This window comes from Triticum aestivum, chromosome 1B (assembly GCF_018294505.1).
Source record: "Triticum aestivum cultivar Chinese Spring chromosome 1B, IWGSC CS RefSeq v2.1, whole genome shotgun sequence".
In the NCBI taxonomy this organism is placed as follows: Eukaryota; Viridiplantae; Streptophyta; class Magnoliopsida; order Poales; family Poaceae; genus Triticum; species Triticum aestivum.
In genome coordinates, this window is record NC_057795.1 from 108882756 (window position 1) to 108906601 (window position 23846).

Sequence of the window (23846 nt, forward strand, 5' to 3'; positions counted from 1 at the left end):
TTTCTCTATTTGGTGTGTCCATGCAAACCCAATGCTCTCCACAAAAAACGACATGCTTATAGGAGACATTTTCATCACAACTAGTGCAATCATCATTATTAGTATGGATATTCAATGAGTTCATACTAACAACATTGCAATCATGATCATCATTAAAAGATTTAGTATCAAACATTCTATAGATTTCTTCTTCTAGCACTTGAGCACAATTTTCCTTTTCATCATACTCGCGAAAGATATTAAAAAGACGAAGCGTATGAGACAAACTCAACTCCATTTTTTTTGTAGTTTTCTTTTATAAACTAAACTAGTGCTAAAACAAGAAACAAAAAGATTCTATTGCAAGATCTAAAGATATACCTTCAAGCACTCACCTCCCCGACAACGATGCCAGAAAAGAGCTTGCTGTCTACTACACAACCTTCTTCTTGTAGACGCTGTTGGGCCTGCAAGTGCACAGGTTTATAGGACAGTAGCAAATCTCCCTCAGGTTTATCAATCCATGGGAGGCGTAGGATGAAGATGGTCTCTCTCAAGAAACCCTGCAACCAAATAACAAAGAGTCTCTTGTGTCCCCAACACACCCAATACAATGGTAAATTTTATAGGTGCACTAGTTCGGCGAAGAGATGGTGATACAAGTGCAATATGGATGGTAGATATAAGTTTTTGTAATCTGAAAATATAAAAACAGCAAGGTAACTAATGATAAAAGTGAGCGTAAACGGTATTGCAATGGTAGGAAACAAGGCATAGGGTTCATACTTTCACTAGTGCAAGTTCTCTCTACAATAATAACATACTTGGATCATATAACTATCCCTCAACATGCAACGAAGAGTCACTTGAAAGCCACTAATAGCGGAGAACAAACGAAGAGATTATGGTAGGGTACGAAACCACCTCAAAGTTATTCTTTCGGATCAATCTATTCAATAGTTTGTACTAGAATAACACCTTAAGACACAAATCAACCAAAACCCTAATGACACCTAGATACTCCATTGTCACCTCAAGTATCCGTGGGCATGATTATACGATATGCATCACACAATCTCAGGTTCATCTATTCAGCCAACACAAAGTACTTCAAAGAGTGCCCCAAAGTTTCTACTAGAGAGTCAAGACGAAAACGTGTACCAACCCCTATGCATAGGTTCATGGGCGGAACCCGCAAGTTGATCACCAAAACATACATCAAGTGGCACGTGATATCCCATTGTCACCACAGATAAGCACGGCAAGACATACATCAAGTGTTCTCAAATCATTAAAGACTCAATCCGATAAGATAACTTCAAGAGGAAAACTCAATTCATCACAAGAGAGTAGAGGGGGAGAAACATCATAAGATCCAACTATAATAGCAAAGCTCGCGATACATCAAGATCGTGCCATAGAGAGAACACGAGAGAGAGAGAGAGATCAAACACATAGCTACTCGTACATACCCTTAGCCCCGAGGGTGAACTACTCCCTCCTCATCATGGATAGCGCAGGGATGATGAAGATGGCCACCGGTGATGGGTTCCCCCTCCGCCAGGGTGCCGGAACGGGCTCCCAAGAGGTTTTTGGTGGCTACAGAGGCTTGCGGCGGCGGAACTCCCGATCTATCTTCGTCTTTGATGTTTTTAGGGTACGTGGACTTATATAGGCGAAAGAAGTCGGTCGGGGGAGCCTTGAGGGGCCCAGGAGATAGGGGCGCGTCCAGGGGGGTGGGCGCGCCCTCCTATCTCCTCGCTTCCTCGAGTCTTTCCTGGCTTGAACTCCAAGTCTCCCGGATCATATCCTTTCCAAAAATCACGCTCCCGAAGGTTTCATTCCGTTTGGACTCCATTTGATATTCCTTTTCTTCAAAATACTGAAACAGGCAATAAAACAGCAATATGGGTTGGGCCTCCGGTTAGTAGGTTAGTCCCAAAAATGATATAAATGTGTAAAATAAAGCCCATAAACATCCAAAAGGGGTAATATAATAGCATGGAACAATCAAAAATTATAGATACGTTGGAGACGTATGAATTAGCGACTACGCTCGGCTAAAGCTAGGTGACACTATATTGGGAGATGGAAACATCAAATAAACCTAAACTATCAATGATTGTCACAAAAGAAAATGAAAAAAAGCATAGGGAGATTCAGATTTTACTCACTGTCTTTTTGGTATTTTGTTTTATTTGAGAAAGTGAACAAAAGGGTAGAAACAATACTATGACAGATAGAAATATATCACAACACAAACATGTCTATTCTCGCATGAACATAGTTAACACAAGGACTACAGAACACACATCACACATATGCGAACAGGGGAGTTACATGACATGATTCTAGTGCTCACAAATCAACAAAATGAGTAGTACTAAACAATCACAAGTCAAGAAACAAACACATAGGGGATCACACACAGATACTAGAAGATTACTATATCACAGAGCATATCACACATACTAAATATTGTCCAAACAGCTAGACAGTAACTAGTTAGAGCACATAATAAAATGCACTATATTTTACAAGTACGAAACTAAACAATTGTCAGGTTGCAAGCTCTTATCAGATCTGAATATTACATGTACTAAACATCTCTAGGGATTTTGATCCCCTCCCTGATCTGCCACTTTTACTCTTTGGCCCTTCTCTTCTCAACTTTCTACACAATAAGATCCTCCCACTTCTTTATCTAGCCCCCTGGTTACTCCTTTTCATCTCACACGGGTCTCTTCTTCTTATCTTCTCTTCTTCACTCTTCTCGATAGCCGCATAGACGGAATCTTGACGATTATTAGTGCCTTTGTGCACATTTATGCAAAATAGACCATAGACTAGTAAATGATCTTTTTTTGTGATTAGCATTCAAATATGCAACAGTTAACAAGAATTGGTGGTTAGATCACAATATATGGTATATTTGAGTGCCAAATTATATAAGTGAAATGTGCTTATCAAAGGTATACACAAGAGGGGAGAATTCTGGCAGCTGGAAGTCTGGACGTGAAAAAGCTACGTCACGCTACCTATTCTGCACAACTCCAAATGAGCTGAAACTTTACAAGGATTTTTTATGAAATAAATAAGAAAGACTGGAGCAAATAAGTACCGGAGGGGGCCACCCTGGTGAGCACAAGACACCCAGGCGCGCCCTGATGGGTTGTGCTCATCCAAGCCCACCTCCGGTGCCCCCCTTCTGGTACATAAGTCATTTTGACCTAGAAAAAATAATGAGAGGACTTTTGGGATGAAGCGCCGCCGTCTCGAGGCAGAACCTGGGCAGGAGCACCCTTGCCCTCCGGCGGAGCGATTTCGCCGAGGGAACTTCCCTCCCGGAGGGGGAAATCATCGTCATCACCATCACCAACAATTGTCCCATCTTGGGGAGGGCTATCTTCATCAACATCTTCAACAACACCAACTCCTCTCAAACCCTAGTTCATCTCTTGTGTTCAATCTTCGTATCAGAACTATAGATTGGTGCTTCTGGGTGACTAGTAGTGTTGAGTACATCTTGTAGTTGATTACTATACGGTTATTTGGTGGAAGATTATATGTTCAGATACATCATGCTATTTAATACCCCTCTGATCTTGAGCATGTTTATCATTTGTGAGTAGTTACTTTTGTTCTTGAGGTCACGGGAGAAATCATGTTGCAAGTAATCATGTGAACTTGATATGTGTTCGATATTTTGATGATATGTATGTTGTGATTCCCCTATTGGTGTCATGTGAACGTCGACTACATGGCACTTCAACATATTTTGGCCTAAGGGAATGCATTGTGGAGTAGTTATTAGATGATGGGTTGCGAGAGTGACAGAAGCTTAAACCCTAGTTTTTGCACTATTCCGTAAGGGACCGATTGGATCCAAAAGTTTAATGCTATGGTTAGAATTTATTCTTAATACTTTTCTCGTAGTTGCGGATGCTTGCGAGGGGGTTAATCATAAGTAGGAGGTTTGTTAAAGTAAGAACAACACCTAAGCACCGGTCCACCCACATACCAAATTATCAAAGTAGCAAACACGAATCGAACCAACATGGTGAAAGTGACTAGATGAAATTCCCGTGTACCCTCAAGAACACTTTGCTTATCATAAGAGACCGTTTTGGCCTGTCCTTTGCCTCAAAAGGATTGTGCTACCTTATTGTACTCTTGTTACTACTACCGTTACTTGCTCGTTACAAATTATCTTGCTATCAAACTACTCAGCTACTTACAATTTCAGTACTTGCAGACATTACCTTGCTGAAAACCACTTGTCATTTCCTTCTGCTCCTCGTTGGGTTCGACACTCTTACTTATCGAAAAGGCTACAATTGACCCCATATACTTGTGGGTCATCACCAAGCGAAGATATAGCTGTGATGGGGTGGTGACATTCAATGGAAAGATTGGTACTTGGCATTTGTCGAGAAGAGTGAGGCTGTTAGAATGAGTTAAAACAGAGTATGGGGGACTAAGAACTAAAATCAGTGAAAGTGACAAAAATGTCTATAAAGATTATCTCATCAACAAAGTGATCCCGGCGATTCAAGATAAGTGGTCCAACGAAGATGACGGAACAAACATCTTCATCCAACAGGATAATGCCAAACCACATGTCCTTCCTAATGATGAAGGTTTTCGAGAAGTTGTGGCACAAATTGACCTGGACATTCGATTGTTACAATAACAGCCTAGAGTTTAATGTTTTAGGCCTTATCTCTACAACTTTCTCTAGTCCCTGACCGACTGCAAATCACCTAGAAATGTCTACAGAGATTATCTCCACTCCCTAAGGAATTGACAGGGGAATTTCAATAACAATTTCTATAACTAGCATTTTTTAGTCACATTTGTTGCTCTGAATACACAAATTTTACAAGATTTGTGTATGAACTAGCAATGTTTGTTGCTCTGAATAACTAGCAATAACAATTAACAAAATGTTGTTGCCCTGAATGATACCAACATGAACAATGGAGTACAGTAACATGAAGGTTAGCCAAGTGATATGCTAATCAAGTTAACAATGGAGTAATAACATGAACAATGGAATACATAAATGGTTAATGTCCATAAATTTTGTCAGATGACCAAAGAGCACTCTCCTTATATATGCTCCAAGTTGTAGCACCCTCTTCAAGCAATTGCATTGAAATTAATATTTGGTTTCTTTAGAAGATAAATGCAAATGAATGTTAATTGTTAGTGATGCAGAGGAAGAGGGTGTATTTGTGTGGGAGCATCCACTATATAAAGAGACCTTGTTTGCAAGTGTGACCAAATCATCCACATTGATGGAAGAAGTTGCACCTTCAAGAAATGTTGACCACATTGGAATAGACAATATCTGAAGATCATAGCATCTAAAAAAGCTTCAATTTCATCCTTATCTGATCCAGTCCAAGAAATTATCGCATCAATGTTGTCGAAGTCTGACATTGTAGATTCGGTTCTGGCACCCTATGAATAGCATGAACAAAGGAAAGAATCAATATACTCCTTGAGTTTCAACTGCCTAAAATTTGTTTACATGAACAAAGAAATCTTCTGAATTAAACTTTGATTTAGTGAATAGTATGACAAAATCTTCCTTTGCGAGTGATCTACTATTAGATAGAACTTCGGTTTCATCTGGTAAATTTTTCGCAACAACTGTTTAGTAAATCTTCTGAAAGTTGCAAGTTTCATTGGAACATAATTTCATTGCAAGTTTAGCTTTCATTAAAACTTGGAATGTTTTGAAGACGAAGTTCATCTTGAAAAGAAGCTAAACCATGTATTCCTAAAACTTGCAATGTTCCTAAAAAATCTAAACCATCTACCGCTCCATCACTTTAATCTTCTGTTTAACTGGACTTTTGTTAAATCTATAGAGAAATCATGTAGCGAAATTTTCTGTTTGGCAGAATCTGCAAGCCGGAGGAGAGGCGGACGGGGACAGTGGCGAGGAGGAGAGCTGGGGGGAGCTGAGCAGGGGTGCTTCGTCGCGGAGGACGGGGTCGCAAAAATGCCACTGCGGCATGAAGTTTTGGATGAAGGGGAATGATTTTATCCATCTTATCTAATACTCTAACAAGATTTTATCCGCTGGTACTCGATATAATTGATGTCTACTTTAGACGGCTTAGCTGCTTCTGAACATATTTTCTTGCCATTTATATTCTAATTGGCTGTTGAAGATTGTTCACTCTCAGCTGATGCGGCTGCATTTGCACATGTTCTTTGTTGGACACACCAAGCTCACACTGAATCTATTGGAAACACAGATGGGCAAGAAAGGCATTTCTTTTCTAAAATTAACTTGATGCGGTTCAGAATGTACACTAGGTGCTTATGCTTTCCAAACAAGTTAACATCTCTCAGTGGCATCAGTGACAAAATACAAAGAATAAAAATTTCTCCTCGTACGAAATCAGAGCATTGTAAGAACATCTTGCTAGTACGAGTTATTTCTAACCGTTGTAAGGATGTGTTTGGCTGGTCCTCTTGCATCTCTAGTTGTCTAAATATCAACACTCTTCTCTACTCTGCTCTTCTCTTCTCTTCTCTTCTCTTCTCTAAGCAGAGTAGGCGCAGCCAACACATCATTACAACTGGCTCCTGCCCATAAATAGCTAACTCACTGCCTCTGTGCTCACAAATTCTTCCTTCAAATTACAGCAAGCAACTGAAACAAACATGCAGCTACATTGCTGGTTCTTTGCTCGACCTCATAAAAGCTTGCTTGTTGCCATCACTTGTCTTTTCGCCAGAGTAACGGTAACCTACTGCATTCACGCATGCACTTCGATGCCACTAGGTTGAGACGGCTGAACTAACTGAATGAGGATTTAAATTTGATTAAAGATGACTGATGAATAATATAATGACTTAGAAGAACAATGACAAAATGGAAGATTGCAAGGAACTGACGGATGACTGAAAGACACGACTAATAATTAACAAAATTAAATACCACAAAAAGAAGCATTCATTTCGACAATAAAAAATTACGCTATGAACTAAAAAATGGAAGACTGGACATACAATGAACAAAATTATACAAAACTACGTTTATATGTCAGCTAAAATGAAGATAAAAAAATTAATGGCTGATCAACCATTGTACTGAATTATACACATTGAACCCTATTAACTTCCACCTATTTTTTTACTAGCAATCTACATGAAACACATGGGGCTATCTACATGAAAAAACATAAATTACCTAGGTGATAGTGAAAAAAATACAAATACCCTATTGCTGACCTAATAATAAAGGGGCTATTGACTCTGTGGTACATTACCGAAATTGCCTCCAAAGTTACAAAATATTACCCACCAATGCCACCTATAGAAGAGATAAAAAAAATTACACACGGAAATCCCCCATTTGGGCCGGCCCATGCAGTAGGGACCTCCTACGCTGGGAGAAGACGCAGCGGCCTGTTTGAGCAGGCCCGTGTCCAGCTGGCCTGTTTGTAAATTTAGTTTTTTAGGTTTTTTTCCGTTGTCGTCTTTTTCTACTTTTAATAATTTGCAAAAAAATTCTGAAAATTACAAAAATATAATTTTGATGTTTTAATAGATCGTAAGATGTTTGTGGATTGAAAAAATGTTCGCGATTTTGTAAAAAATGTTTGCTTATTTAAAAAGGTTCAAAATTTTGAAAACAAATGTTGATGAAATTGAACAAAAGTTTAACAATTCAAAAAATGTTCATGAACGACAAAATATCCTAAAAATTCAAAAAAAAATCATGACTTATAAATAGTATATTCATTCATAAATTGTTTGCTGATTCAGAAAATGATCATGCACTTTAATGAAATGTTCATTAAATCAAAAAATGTTCATGAATATCAAAAATTGTTCCACCAATTTCCCAAAAAATGTTCACCAATTAAAGAAAATTGTTTTAAAAAATTCACCATTTTATAAAAAATGTTAGAAAATAGTATAATATATTCATGAATTCAAAAAAAATGATTTTAAAAAATGTTCAAAAATATGAAAAAGTGCTCACGAATTTGAACATGTTTGAAATGTCAAATATGTTCGAGTTTAAAAAATGTTCATGATTTGAAAAATTATTCATGATTTCACGAACAAAATTGAAAGTGATAGTGTATCTCAGTGATGCAGGAGATTATGTGTTTTATCCTGTTGCAGCGCACGGGCCTTTTGCTTGTATATTCAACGAACTGAGTCCCAAAAATTCTACATACAAGGTCCATTATCCCTCACTAGATGGAAAGTGCGGCTTGCCGCACCACCGCACCCCTGCCGGGTGCGGTCATATCGAACCTGGTAGGAAATGCGGCTTGCCTCACCCCTGCCAGGTGCGGCCATATCCGACTTGGTAACAAAGAAACTTGAGTATTGCATATAAAATAGAACATAGCAAAAGCACCATCCATGAACCGACCCAAAAAAAATTAGGCATCTATAATGCCTCATTTTTTATGGGACCTTAACCAAAAGAGGTATAGATACTTATATAACAATAATGGTCCAGTACAATTAAGTTTAGTTGCATGCCACGTGCCAACCCAATCAACACCAATCCCATATAGCTCAGTACACCATATAAATTCCAGGATAGAAAGGTATGAAGGTGGTGACGGATAAAAGGAAATCCATGGCCAGTGATATATCTTAAAGAAAGCAATAACACATAATATGATCCGCATTTAGAAAGTCAAGAGGAAAGCGCAAAAGACTTGATGAGTCATTTTTACAGAAGAATGCGCTGAGGTTCAAATAGCGGTCGGTGGAGGACGTCATGGTAGCTCATGGTATAATACAACATGAGGGTCATCGGTGTAGAGGCAAATGGTTCCCAACAGCAATTGGCACGGAGATCCTTCCATCAGTAATCAAGTAAACGGTGAATGCCTGTGGAAAAAGCATCTGAGTATAGGTGTTCACCTCGCTGAATAAAGAAACATATGCCCAGATATTTTTATGTGAAGTGCAGTATAAACTTCAAAATATCAAGAGCATTCAACTGATCTCAAAAGCCAAAACAGGTCGTATGAACAAAACAAAACAAACCTTTATCTTCTATGAAAGCCGAGTGCAAAATGAATAATACGATAAAGAGATGGGAATTCAAATTTCACAAAACTATGGATGATTATGTCATGGTACTCAATAACCATGTGTACACCTACAACCTGATAATAGCTACTCCCTCTGTTCACTTTTATAAGACGTTTTAGACAGATGAGATTGAACTGTTTTGGGTGTTGTCTTAAATGTCTAAACGGTCTTATAAAAGTGAACAGAGGGAGTAGATGATATATACTCTCTTTTTCATGCATGAAAAGACCCTTTGGTGAACCTGGGCATCGCCCTGGTACATGTAGCAAGGGATTTGCTATCTCTTCAATGCATAGAAAGTAGAAAAACTATTTCTAGACAAACAAAAGAATAGTTTATTTGTACCTCTTATAATTAGCAAGCATGGTACCATCATAAGAACAAAAAAATTGTACAGCAAAGGGAAAGTGTTAACTGATTCAAGGTGGAATTTACAAATCTCACTCTCATGATGACTAATATAGGTTTCGAACTCTGAAAAATAGACTGAGACCATCATGTTATAGTTATATCCTTTGAGCAACAACATATATGAAGTTTTAACATCCTGCTATTGTCCATTTACGTTCATGGTAGATTAAACACGTTTTTCCTGCTGAAGTATGTATAATAATTCATCAAGGGGGAAGCACATATCTTGAATTAGCTTAAAATGTTCTCATCAAGTAACAGTTTTGATAGTAAGCACAATGGCTATCACATCCAGTCTTTATAGTACGAAGATCAGAAGGCTCTGCAAAAAAAATTAGATCTCTTCAGTAGCAGCGGATCAACTAAACTCAAACAGAGAAAAAACTTGGTATGTTTTATAAGCTACTCCCTCCGTCCGAAAATACTTGTCATCAAAATGGACAAAAAGGGATGTATCTAGAACTAAAATACATCTAGATACATCCCCTTTTATTCATTTTGATGACAAGTATTTCCGGACGGAGGGAGTACCATATTATAAAGTACACCACAGCTAAATCAGTAGAAAATATCTTCTGAAGTAAGCGGCATAACCATTTTCAACTAAATGCATATAGAATTATAGAGAACAAAATGGTAAGTGGCGTATGCATAGTATAGTAGCTTCAGGTTGCATACATTTGTGATAAACACAGAAGAGAAACCATGTTGGCCGATCAAGAATACAACAATTACATACTTGGTTTGCACTGATGGCATCTTATTGTAGAGTAACTCTGTCAAAATGCGCCACAAAATAATGTATAAAAAATGTTGCCTTCATTTTTTCCAAGTATCATTTACATGTTCCTTATGAGATCTCTTTAGTGGCAGGAGATACAATATTGTTTCACACTGAAAACTTCAATTGTGAAGTAATGACATATTAGTGGAGGGACCAGACCAAATAATTGAGAGATTAGTCATAACCCAAAAGGGTTGTTCTGTATAGAACACTAATTAGATCATGTGAAATCGGAGAAAGAGTTTGACACCAACAATATGCAACAAAACTATAGATCAACATGATAGAACATACATTTGGTTCTATCACACTCAATCTAATATAAAACATGTTCACCTTCAGAATTTCAATGGCTCCATCAAATTATAGAAAGGGTTGTTGTACTAATGAACATGGGTAATGTCAATGTACTACATTATTCAAAACCCCTTTGATCAAGTGGATAGCAAAATAGTACAGAAATCTTATGGTCACCCAAGAGAATCAGCGTTTCAAAGTTTAATAGCAAGCATACCTTATTAAACAGCAGATACTATTCTTCACTCCAAGAATGAATGCAAGGACGGCGTGCTCACAGGTCTGGTCATTCTTGAGGTACCATCCTCAAAACCAACGGTGGTGGAGTCAACGATGAGCACATCATAGTCAACCTGGGATAAACAAAACAAAAAGAACACAATTTCAGCGATATGAGATAGATCAAAGAGGTAGAGTTTGAGCTGTGAAAAGAAAATCACTACTCTGGACCATAATGCCATCATACAAGCATTTCTTCTTTTTCTTATCATAATCAAACAAAATCAAAAGAACATGAATAACTTATATTTAAAATTGTATTAACTAAATAACCTAACTACGTGTAACCTGGATCTGCATAGATTAAAAGAAGGCACCTACATGTAAGAAAACACCTTTTGTGTGATTAAGAATATCCAAGTTTCTTTCTCTGTGTGTAAATATTTGTGATTGCACAACTCAAGAAGGTTTTAATCCGAAAACAGAGCAATTCAAGCTTGAGATTTCTAAAATGCAGGACATTGAATCATGCTCATAATTGAAAGAGATTAGTGAAATTCAAAACAATCAATTTAGAGAACCCGCTAATATAAAGACTGTTTCAGGTTTAAAAATAAGCATGCTCAGAACTGACCTGCCAAAACACGTCTTACCATGCCTGTCGACATCTGAAATATTCATCATTTGGTATCTCTTTGATAGTTTTCAGATTTCCGTTTGATTCGAGGAAAAGATTAACTCGCCAAACTTTTCACATATGTCGAGGGCAGCCTTGCAGTGCAAGGACGCCTCGTCTAGTGTCGCCACTGCCTGCTTGATCTGAAGTAGAAGGGGGTGAGAAATATTAGATCAGATGGTACAGGATTTATGCTGGCAAAGCAATATTTGGGCTTTCATATTTCCCAAAAGTCCTGTGAAAATTCTTTTACAGAGTCAAAGAAAAGCAAATCTTCTCACGATAAAGAAACCTGCAACATGTTTTTAAATATAAGCCAGATCATGTTATTTCAGAAATTTGGAATTTATACGACTCCTTTAAATAAATTCAGGTGAAAATAACAGCACAGTTTTGTAAGGAAAAACCGATCCGCTTGAAGTAAAGATATCAGTTCCAAAAATCGTTGTGTATCTTACTGACCAATCACGTCCAATTTACAAAGAATAACACATAGTTATCCAATGCGGGTCTGCCGTAATGCACACAATCTATAAATATATGAGTTATCAGTAGAAGTAGTTGACAACAAACTATAAGCACCAAATCCTAGAACTGTTCTTGTCCAGTGCGACCAAAAGCATGTTTATCAATGTAAAAACATAAACATATTTGTAGTACACAGTACAGATCTTTGGGAGTTCTGGTCTAAAAAAATATGAGCATGATAGAAAAAAAGGAATGTGCATATCTAGCAAGTGGGTTGTAACAATACCTGGGGCCAAAAAAATAGGAATTAAGGTCCATATACTGTTTGGAAACTTCACCAGTCATCCAGTATAAGTTGATTATTTAAAATAAACGCTAATGTATACTGGATGACTGGTAACACATAAACAAGGGGGACCCTACGCACCCAAACATGCAGCCAAAGAGTAACAGGGTTACTGGCATTGGACAAAGATAATACAATGAAGACCTCATCTGCAGGGCACCAAAAAGTAGAGCTACGTAGTTTGGTTCGTATATTGAGAAGAACAATGATTACCTGGCCAGTGCCAACATTGACCTGCAATTGACCAAACAATGATGCTCTTGTGTTTTTTGTCAAGGAATTTCCAAAATATGTGGTTCTATCATCTATTGGTGAATACTACATGACCTGCACCAAAATGTATTATAGTTCAGACCAAGTGTTTTACAAGGGAATTTATCACTGTCGTTCAAACTGTTGAAAAAAGTAACTTGATAGGTTGTTCACAAGAGAGAAAAATCACCTCCGTCCGCTAGATTCCTGTTCTCTTCTTTCTCAGATCTATGCACGTCCATTTTAGAAAGCCTATATATTAGCAAGTCAAAACCAGAGTGCGGAAATGAGAAGCAAAGAGGAGCACATCCTAATCTTGCATTCCAAAATAGCTATACGTGATGCTTTTCGTTGTTTTGCACTTTGCCGAGCAAGCAAAATCTATAACAAAAGAAATGTACGCATACATATTAGGATGAAATTCGTCATATAGATCAATATAACTAAGGCAACAAATAATATTTCAGGCTACTACCGTGTATGCTTTAAATAGTCTTTTTCACTACAAATAATGTTTGTTCTTTGTCAAAACATACAAGAATGTAAGGAACAAAGTCATACACAAGGGGAGAGAAATACGTCTTATAACATTCTTCAAGTCAAATTTTAGTAGATTCCTACAAGAGACTCACCATAAAATTGGTTCCATTCTTTGAATAACCACTTCATGGAAATCCCTTACAATCTATTCAGACCAATCCATCAACCAAAAAATTGTAGTGTTCTTCACCGCTAAACTCTGATTCAATAACTGAAGGGTGTGTCTTCTGCATATACTATCTTGCATGTTTTCAGCTGTCTTTTCCCCTCCAAATGATAATTTTCTCCTTGCCAAAAGACACGAGAATGCAAGCAACAAGGTCCTGCAGAAATAAGGTGAGAGAAATGCATCCTGTTACAGGTGAAGTCAAACATAATCATATATGTGCCTAATTATATCATTAGTATCTGTTTAAATTGCCCGGTAGACACATGTTAGATGAAAAAGAAGTATGCTGTAGGTAATTCAAAAAATCTATATATATCCTAGAAAAGTAAGTGATTGTCATTTTATCGAAGGCTTTGGCCTGAAGCCATTCCTTCTTTTTCTCTAGAAGACACCAAAGAATAAATGATGCACGGCTAGCCTATCGAGGCTCTTTAGCCCATATGGTTTCTCATATAACCTAGGTGTACGTCGTTCCTTTCTCTATAGACCACAATTTAGCTGGCGTTTGTTGTTATTGTAGAATTAAGAAATCAACGGAATGACAAATGGATACATTTAACATCACAAAAGGCCACCAAATCTCGAAGAAAATAAATCGCTAATGTAACTTGAGTACACCCCTACAAATTAGTCTTACTTCCTGTTACAAACAAAAATATCAGATTGGTCATCTCTCCAAACCATGAATAAACACCAAAGCAGTTTGTGGCTCAAACATGACACTTAACAGGAATATTAGAATGCGGAAATTAATGACTGTAGGAATAACATGCCCAAGGGTAGCAAATAAACAGAAGCTGACGAGCTTACCAACACAAAATGATGGACTAAAAGTGTTTATTTAATTTCAATGCTCTGAAAATACCCAACACATACATGCAGCAAGCAGCACATAAAACCTCTTGCTTGGTCTATGGTGTTATCTTTGTGACAGAACTGTTAATCTCCTTTCGCCTCTTCATCCAAATTTGCAGCCCATGCTCCTCCTGCCAGGTCCCAAGAGGCGATTAGGGAGGAGGAAATGCACCAGCAGATCGAGCTCAGAGATGAAAATAAAAGTGAGGAGGAAGAGGGCGTGGGCATGGCTTACCGTCGCGATTTGTTGCCGCTCCCCCTCTTCTGGATCCTCCCAGCGATGCGTGGTGAGGAAGAGAATGGCCTCTGCAGGAGTGCCTCGCCAGAGCCGGAGATGCAGCGGGCCTGGGACAGTTTTTGGCACCGGATCGATCCACTGGTGCCTGTCGGCGTCGCCTAGGGCGCACCGGTGGCAACGGCGCACTCCGCACGGTTTCCTCCCGTCGATGGCGCGACGACCCACTGCTCCAGTGGCTGCAGTGGCTCGTGCTCCTCCTTGCCGCGTCTCCTCCGTGTGCGGCACCGACGGACTGACCGCTGCCCTGCCGCATCTCTCCCTCCACTCTTTTCTTCTCCTCCCCTGGCACTCTCTCTCACTTTCCTCTCTATCTCTCTCTCTTGCAGAGGAAACTGCCGGCCGCCGCAGTGAGCTCGTCGGATCCACAGCCCCATGCCGCCTAGCGACCGGATCCGCCCGGATGTGTCCATGTCCAGACAACGCGAGTGCGGCGAGCTCGGCGGGGAGAGCAGCGGTGACGAGCTCGGTGGCGGGAGAAGAACGACGAGGAGGGGAGGAGGGGAACACGGCGTCGGAGGAACGAAGGAGAGGGGCGTGAGCACGAGGGGGAGACGGGGGCGGAGGCGAGGACGGGAGGAGAAGGGGAGGCTAGGGTTACACACGGGCGTGCGGCCTTTTATACACCAGCCTATGAAAAGACGATAATGCCCTCGGTGGAGCATGAGATTTACAGGCGGTGGCACAGCAAGGGTGGACACTATTCATTGTAGCAGTGTTTGCTATTGATCCGACGGCCAGGACCTCTCCATCTCATGATCCAACGGCCAGTATTGGTCCACCCGGAGATCCAACGGCCAGGACGCGCTCGGGGAGATGATCCGATGGCCCAGAATCAAAACGGATGAGGAGGCTTCATTTGTATCCACAATCTAACAATGGGATGCTAATGAAGAGCACGTACACGACACACTGAACTAACAGAAATGGCAGAAAAAACACCACCACTTTCGACCCAATAAAACACATGCTAGCACAGCCCCCGTCAGCTGACCGATGAGCAAAGAGCAATAACTCATTTTTACATCATTGACCAAAGTTATGTCATGTGAAATTCAAAACAAATAATTCATATGCTATTCTCGAGTGGAGGCGGGGTGGACATACGAAGACACGAAGACAAACAGATTATATTCAATGCTACCAATTTTGCTATCGTCGCTAGGTTCGGCTGGATGGCTACCAATTTATCCCCCATCACCCCGCATAGCTGCACTCGAACACCGAGGAGAATCGGATTTTGGCTCTCGGACCAGAATGAGGAGAATCGGATTTTGGCTCTCGGACCAGAATGAGGTGGCTGCTCATCATCTAAAATGAATTGAATCAAAAAGGGAAAAGGGGATGCACGGGCCTACACAGTGCCTTACTGGTCGTATGCTAAAGTCAGCTACGCACGAGCCTACAGAGTGCCTTACTGGTCGTGCGCCGAAGTCAGCTCCTCCCCCCTCCCTCACACACACACACTCTTAGAAGCTCACCCCCTCTAGAAAATGACACCCTTCATGGGTCGGAGTCCAAACAAGGAGTGTGCGACCCACGACCTGAATAAAAAGACCAACGGCAAATAAACCCGACACCACTCGCGAGTGACAGACAAATGAGGCAGCCACAAAAATTCAACCTAAAGCCAAATAAAAAACAGATGACTGATTTTTAAGTCTATATTTTAGCAGAGAAGAACATCGGTGCTAACAAGATTTAGAAACCAACGAGATTAACTTAGGAGACGGGACGGGACAAATTCTAACAACAATTACACTTGCTAGATTTTTCATAGCAAGGAAGGATGCATCTCATAGCCTGAATCACATGCTTCGACATTATGTGAAGATTCACTATTCAATTAGGACAGAGTAATTTCTATCCACATTCTATGGCAAACAATACAAAGGAGGTAACTGCGGCTCCCTCCACATTTTTGCATCCGGGCTTGGGACAGGCAAAGACAGTATAAAATAACAACAATACAAAAACACAAGTTATACAACACCAATCATTCAGCAAAGCATACAGGCCACACCATAAATCAAATGCAATACACACATGGTCACACAAGCACACACACAATCAAGCACTTGCACACAATCAAGAAAAAAGAAACAGACATAGATACGGACACATCACACACACAGTCACACACACAATGTAGAACTTGCACACAAGAAACGGACTCCCTCCACATTTTCACATCCGGGCTTGGGACCGGCAAAGGCAATGTTAAGCCACAACAACCAATCATTCAGCAAAGCATACAAGCCACACACACAGTCAAATGCACAATATTCACACAATCACACACACAGAGTCAAACACACAGTAACGCATCACAGTCAAATGCAATATTGACACATAGTCAAACACACAGTGACACACACAGACAATCAAGCCACACACACAAGAGAGTCAAGGCACACAAAGTCAGACACACATAGAATGGAGCGCTTGCACACAAGAAACAGAAATAGATAGGGGCGCAAACAGAAAGCAAATACATGAAAGACCGAAGTAAACTCAGAAAGCTATAAAGAAATACCAGAACCTGAATGACTAAACTGATTTCTCTCGAGGCGGGAGGGTGATTCAGATCTTCGTTCCTGAAAACGATTAGAGGTTGATTAGGTTTATTAAGCGACTATCTTCAACACTACCCACAAGTTTGTAGGACTATGAACAGAAAAGGAAAGTTAAATGTGTTCTTGTTCTACTTACTAGAGAAAGCAAGGCATGTAACATGAGCAAAATTCTTATAGAAAATCTGGCTAAGCTAAGCCATTCATACCTAAAAAATTATACGTTTCAAGTTGACAACAGTGATTTCCTCTCATCGCTTCCAAGCCGGTGGCTAGCCTGAAATGGCATGAGCAACTTAAAATGTGAGTGACCACAATGTAAATGATTTATTCTTGAAAGCAAGAAAAGTAGCTTACCTCATGAGCAGCACCAACAGTCATATTAGAAAAGAAGATTTAGATGACCTGTGATGTAATAAGCATCATATGAGTCAAAAATACTTGGGAATCAGTTTATGATCAAAGTTATTATCAAGGATTCAGTTTAAAACCAGTCAGACAAACTGATCAAAATTCATAATCTGGACATTTGAAAGGATAGAAACTTACCGATGATTTTGTGTATCTTGTAACTCCAATAATCCACTTGGTTTTGTCGTCTTTGACTTTAGCTATAGGTGAGAAGAACCTAAGAACAAATAGAAGTACCCGATTCCTGCAATGTTCAAATGTGTGGTACACGTTATGATGTGGAAGTGGCAGGGGCTAGAAATCTGGTAACAAAGAGGGCCAAGGCTAGGCTACATTATCCCAATAAGATCCAAGTTGTTTGACGATACCTTCTAGGAAGAACTTTTGCTATTTCTGCCAATCTGTTCCCATATACCCGATGGGCATTAATCAGTGCATGTTCCTCCTCAATAGTCCAAGCTTCTCTCTGTATGTATGAATTATAAATCAGCTTCATATTTACCAATCAGCTCTTCACATAACCAGTGTGTTTCTAAATTAGTAAACATTCCCTGTTTGTCTTGCACAAAGGGGGAAATGCAAAATACAATCCATAAACCATAAAAATAACGAGAAAGCTAATTTCCAGTCGACTGGAAATTCGCTAACAGATCCGAACGACCCGCCCGTCGTTGGATCTGGATCCCACGATTGCCAGCGAACCCACATCCTTCTCCCGCACCATCGAAAAAATTATGCGCCGAGTGGTTGTCTAGCACACAACCTCCAACTTCACGTGCAGGCTGCCCACCAGCTGAACTAGCTCTTTTGTCTATCTTGAAGCAGGCTAAGTTCTTTTTCTAGTCTAGTTTAAATGGTCTTCTGAATAAAATGCACGTACTGAAGACACTAGTAACGACTTCCACTAATTTAGGCCTTAACCTCTCCTAGCCCATGCATGCATGCTGGAGCACACTCGCATCTCACGTGCATGGCGCATATTTGGACAATTTTTAATCTTACTTTATTTTACGAGAAAGCTAAATTCCTGCCGTCTGGAATTTAGCAACAGGTCCACATGCATCACACGTCGTTGGATCCGATTCCTACGGTTGAGTGTACGGCCTGATATAAATGCCATTTTTTTGTTGATTGCGCACCTCTCCCGCTAATCCTGTGATTTAAATGACCACCTCCGCACTAATAGTGATCTAAATTAATTCGCGAGGCCTACCTCCCCACTAATTCCACGATCTCCCGCACGTCCTCTTATGCCGATTTTTTCTCGTGATTGATGGCCACCGCTAGAAAACAAGGGATCGAGAAAAAATAATTTGTGAGGAGAATGACTTGAACTTGCGACCCATCAGACTAGGTAGCACTATCCAAACCATCCCATCAAATGAAGTTGTTTGACCGGTTTCTATGCATGTCAATTTCTTTACTTGACTTAACTAGTGCTACAAAATAGAATGGTAATTTTTGGATCAGCCTAGATTTTCTCCCAATTTTGGTGGATCTTGCCATTTACTCCTTTTCCGACAAAAAAATCTATTTTCATAACCTCTTTTCTTTGTTGCGAGAATTGTTTTTTGCGAAAGCTACAAGTTGTTGAAATATAACCCGGTAATTGTTTTGTGAATGAAATGATAATTTATGATCGTAGACTTGATAACTTATGTACCATCATCATGAAAACTTTAGCCCAAGGAAAAGAAGTTCATACCCCAGAAACCTCCATGTGGATAGCATGGTAATATAAGCATCACAAATTTTTTATCTCACGTGCAAACACCACAAAAAAATTAACCCAGAATTTTTTTTATTGAAGAATGTACTCCCGGTAATTTGTGTATAAATAGTATGATAAGATACGCATCGCTTACTTGATAACTTAAGTACAAACTACACAGTAACTTTGCCCGGGTGAGTTGTTGAGAATATACCCCGGTAACTTTCATGTAAATAGATGGTAATACACTCACAAAATGGCTGATAATTCACACACGAATACCGTGATAACTTTTTGACCACAGGAAAAAATTCTTGACAAACATACACGGGTTACTGATACGAAAAAATAACATGGTAATATACGCACAACAGAGCTGATAACTTACCTAGTCGAAGTGTGATAATATTTTGACCGGTGAAATAACTTATTGAATCGCCCTCCCCGGTAACTCATGTGCCTAGCATGGTAATATACACACAACAGTGTTGATAACTTACTTAGCCCATACATGGTAACTATTTTTGACTTGGGGGGGGGGGGGGGTGTTGAAAAATAGCATTGTAAATTCTGTATAAAAGCATGGTAACATATGCACAACATACCTGATAACTCACACACAAACAACACTGCAACTTTGACCTTGGTGTGTTTTTTGAAAACATACCCCCGATAACTTTCGTGTAAATAGCTTGGTACTATACGCACCATAAACATGATAACACACGCACAAACAAGCGGTAACTTTGACCTGGGGAGGGCCGATGAGGGGAAGTGAGGAAGTTGTTCCAAAACATACTCTCTCCTGATAATTTCGGCATAAAGCGAAAGGTAATATATGCACCGTAGACTTGATAACTCACGTATAAACATTGTGCTAATTTTGACCGAGACGGGATGAAGTTGTTTGAAAACATACACTCGTTAACTTATGTGTAAATAGCGTGATAATATACAAACCGCGAGCGTGATAACTCACGCACAAACACCGCCATAACTTTGCCCCGGTAAAAAAAGTTGTTGAACACATACTACGGTAACTCATGTGTAAACAACATGATAATACACACACACACACACACACACACACACACACACACAAAGGAGCTGATAACTTACTTAGCTTGGGTCGGTAACTATTTGCACGGAAGAAAGGTCATCAGAACATATCAACATGAGATTTAGTTTCGTAGGTCTTGTCGCAGCAGATTTTTTATGTGACAAAGATTTTTTGATCGGACCGATGATTTGAGCTATAAACTGAAGTTTCGAAATATGGGAGAATGTGTGATGATATCAGATTTTTTTTCTCCCTCTAATGCATGCACACATGTGCATGGGAAGAGAAAGTTAAAGGAACCATTTTCATGTCCGGTAATTTTGTATGTAAACAACATGATAATTTATGCACAACAACATGATAACTTACATTGCATAGGCGTGGTAACTTTTTAACTGGAAAAAAAGTCGTCGGAACATACCAACATAGGATCTAGTTTTGAAGCTCTCGTCGCAACGAATCTTTTGTGTGAAAACAATTTTTCAATCGGACCTAACTACAGGACATTTTTAATTTTATACTTTAGATGGAATCTTTGCTAACATCATTTTTTTTGTCTTTTTGCATGCAGCTTTGTTTATTAGAAGAAAGCAGGAAAATTACACACGCATGGAGCGGGTGTCTCTGCATGCGCGGCCGCATGCATGATTAGTGGAAATTAGTCGTTCTACTTTGGGAGGTCGGAGAAGAAAGATGGAGTAGGATCGTGCAGATCTGTTGCTAACGACCAGTCGACTGGTCGTGGAGGTCGGAGAAGAAAGATGGAGTAGGATTGTGCGGATCTGTTGCTAACGACCAGTCGACTGGTCGTTAGCACAGTCCTTATAAAACAATCAAAAGAGTACCCCTCTTGACATTTCTTGCCTATATGTCCACCTTGCAATGAGACCATTTTGTTGGTCCATACTGCATTTTCAGCACAAATATCAGGTGCCAATAGGTAGTTATGGATACAGCGCATCTAAAAACAGAAGTAGCAAAATTTGGCTAAATAAAAGTTTTGGGACTGTCGCAAAATGTAAAGAACGTAAATATACCTGCATTGTATGCAAACCCAACCCATCAACATCATGTCTAGATCTACATGGCTGTACCTTAAATACTTAGAAAAGCGTTATTCCAGTGACCGGACAACAATAATACAAAAAAGAGTATGGTGTCCACATAAGACATAATCACAAAAAAGTTTTGAAAAAAAAATAGTGTTAGATCTGTTCAAATTCAACAAACAACAATCAATTCTGACATATAAATCACAAGTTATACAAACCACACCGTCAAGCAAATGCAATACACGCATGGTCACACAAGCACACACCCAATCAAGCACTTGCACACAATCAAGACAAAAGAAACAGACATAGATACGGACACATCACACACACAGTCACACACACAATGTAGCACTTGCACACAAGAAACCGACTCCCTCCACATTTTCACATCCGGACTTGGGACCGGGAGAGGAAGTGTTAAGCCACAACAACCAACCATTCAGCAAAGCATACAAGCCACACACACACACAGTCAAGCCGCACACAGTCATTGTCAAAATACAATACTCACACAGTCACACATCACAGTCAAATGCACAATATTCACATAATCACACACACACAGTCAAACACACAGTAACGCATCACAGTCAAATGCAATATTCAAACACAGTCAAACACACGGTGACACACACAGACAGTCAAGCCACACACACAAGAGAGTCAAGCCACACAAAGTCGGACACACACAGAATGGAGCGCTTGCACACAAGAAACAAAAATAGATAGGGGCACAAACAGAAAGCAAATACATGAAAGACCGAAGTAAACTCAGAAAGCTATAAAGAAATACCAGAACCTGAATGACTAAACTGATTTCTCTTGAGGCGGGAGGGTGATTCAGATCTTCGTTCCTGAAAACGATTAGAGGTTGATTAGGTTGATTAAGCGATTATCTTCAACCCTACCCACAAGTTTGTAGGACTACGAACAGAAAAGAAAAGTTAAATGTGTTCTTGTTCTACTTACTAGAGGAAGCAAGGCATGTAACATGAGCAAAATTCTTATAGAAAATCTGGTTAAGGTAAGCCATTCATACCTAAAAAATTATACGTTTCAAGTTGACAACAGTGATTGCCTCTCATCGCTTCCAAGCCGGTGGCTAGCTTGAACTGGCATGAGCAACTTAAAATGTGAGTGACTACAATGTAAATGATTTATTCTTGAAACCAAGAAAAGTAGCTTACCTCATGAGCAGCACCAACAGTCATATTAGAAAAGAAGATTTAGATGACCTGTGATGTAATAAGCATCATATGAGTCAAAAATACTTGGGAATCAGTTTATGATCAAAGTTATCAAGGAATCAAGGATTCAGTTTTAAACAAGTCAGACAAACTGATCAAAATTCATAATCCAGCCATTTGAAAGGATAGAAACTTACCGATGATTTTGTGTATCTTGTAACTCCAATAATCCACTTGGTTTTGTCGTCTTTGACTTTAGGTATAGGTGAGACGAACCTAAGAACAAATAGAAGTACCCGATTCCTGTAGTGTTCAAATGTGTGGTACACGTTATGATGTGCAGGAAAGAATGACGAAGTGGCAGGGGCTAGGAATCTGGTAACAAAGAGGGCCAAGGCTAGGCTACATTATCCCAATAAGATGCAAGTTGTTTGACGGTACCTTCTAGGAAGAACTTTTGCTATTTCTGCCCATCTATTCCCATATACCCGATGGGCATTAATCAGTGCATGTTCCTCCTCAATAGTCCAAGCTTCTCTCTGTATGTATGAATTCAAAATCAGCTTCATATTTACCAATCAGCTCTTCACACAACCAGTGTGTTTCTAAATTAGTAAACATTCTCAGTTTGTCTCGCAGAAAAGGGGGAAATGCAAAATACAATCCATAAACCATAAAAATAAACCAATCAAAAGAGTACCTCTCTTGACATTTCTTGCCTATATGTCCACCTTGTAATGAGACCATTTTGTTGGTCCATACTGCATTTTCAGCACAAATATCAGGTGCCAATAGGTAGTTATGGATACAGCGCATCTAAAAACAGAAATATCAAAATTTGGCTAAATAAAAGTTTTGGGACTGTCGCAAAATGTAAGGAACGTAAATATACCTGCATTGTATGCAAACCCAACCCATCAGCATCATGTCTAGATATGCATGGTTGTACCTTAAATACTTAGAAAAGCGTTATTCCAGTGACTGGACAACAATAATACAAAAAAGAGTATAGTATCCACATAAGACATAATCACAAAAAAGTTTTTAAAAAAGAATAGTGTTAGATCTGTTCAAATTCAACAAACAACAATCAATCCTGACATATAAAACACAAGTTATACAAACCACACCGTCAAGCAAATGCAATACACGCATGGTCACACAAGCACACACCCAATCAAGCACTTGCACACAATCAAGACAAAAGAAACAGACATAGATACGGACACATCACTCACACAGTCACACACACAATGTAGCACTTGCACACAAGAAACAGACTCCCTCCACATTTTCACATCCGGGCTTGGGACCGGCAGAGGCAGTGTTAAGCCACAACAACCAATCATTCAGCAAAGCATACAAGCCACACACACACAGTCAAGCCACACACAATCATTGTCAAAATACAATACTCACACAGTCACACATCACAGCTAAATGCACAATATTCACACAATCACACACA

General features: G+C 39.5%; 1 long non-coding RNA gene across 21 annotated transcripts in view; it reads right to left on the reverse strand.

Annotated features, from left to right (window-relative positions):
* Nucleotides 1-8535: 8535 nt before the first annotated feature.
* Nucleotides 8536-23846, reverse strand: part of LOC123110715 (uncharacterized) — a 30474-nt gene continuing 15163 nt past the window's right edge. For 13 of the 21 annotated variants that reach the window (XR_006453662.1, XR_006453631.1, XR_006453621.1 and 10 more), the window contains 16 exons: nt 22820-22917; nt 22576-22681; nt 22379-22426; nt 22231-22303; nt 21991-22045; nt 17734-17831; nt 17504-17609; nt 17312-17359; nt 17164-17231; nt 16924-16978; nt 13155-13385; nt 12713-12903; nt 12484-12597; nt 11434-11599; nt 10779-10914; nt 8536-9802 (listed from right to left, as the gene is read on the reverse strand). This is a non-coding gene — a long non-coding RNA (uncharacterized lncRNA). Of the gene's footprint in view, nt 9803-10778; nt 10915-11414; nt 11600-12483; nt 12598-12712; nt 12904-13154; nt 13386-16923; nt 16979-17163; nt 17232-17311; nt 17360-17503; nt 17610-17733; nt 17832-19464; nt 19537-21984; nt 22046-22230; nt 22304-22378; nt 22427-22575; nt 22682-22819; nt 22918-23078; nt 23140-23270; nt 23328-23846 lie in introns of all 21 variants that reach the window. The other 8 variants (XR_006453607.1, XR_006453574.1, XR_006453648.1 and 5 more) reach the window with 8 other exon arrangements.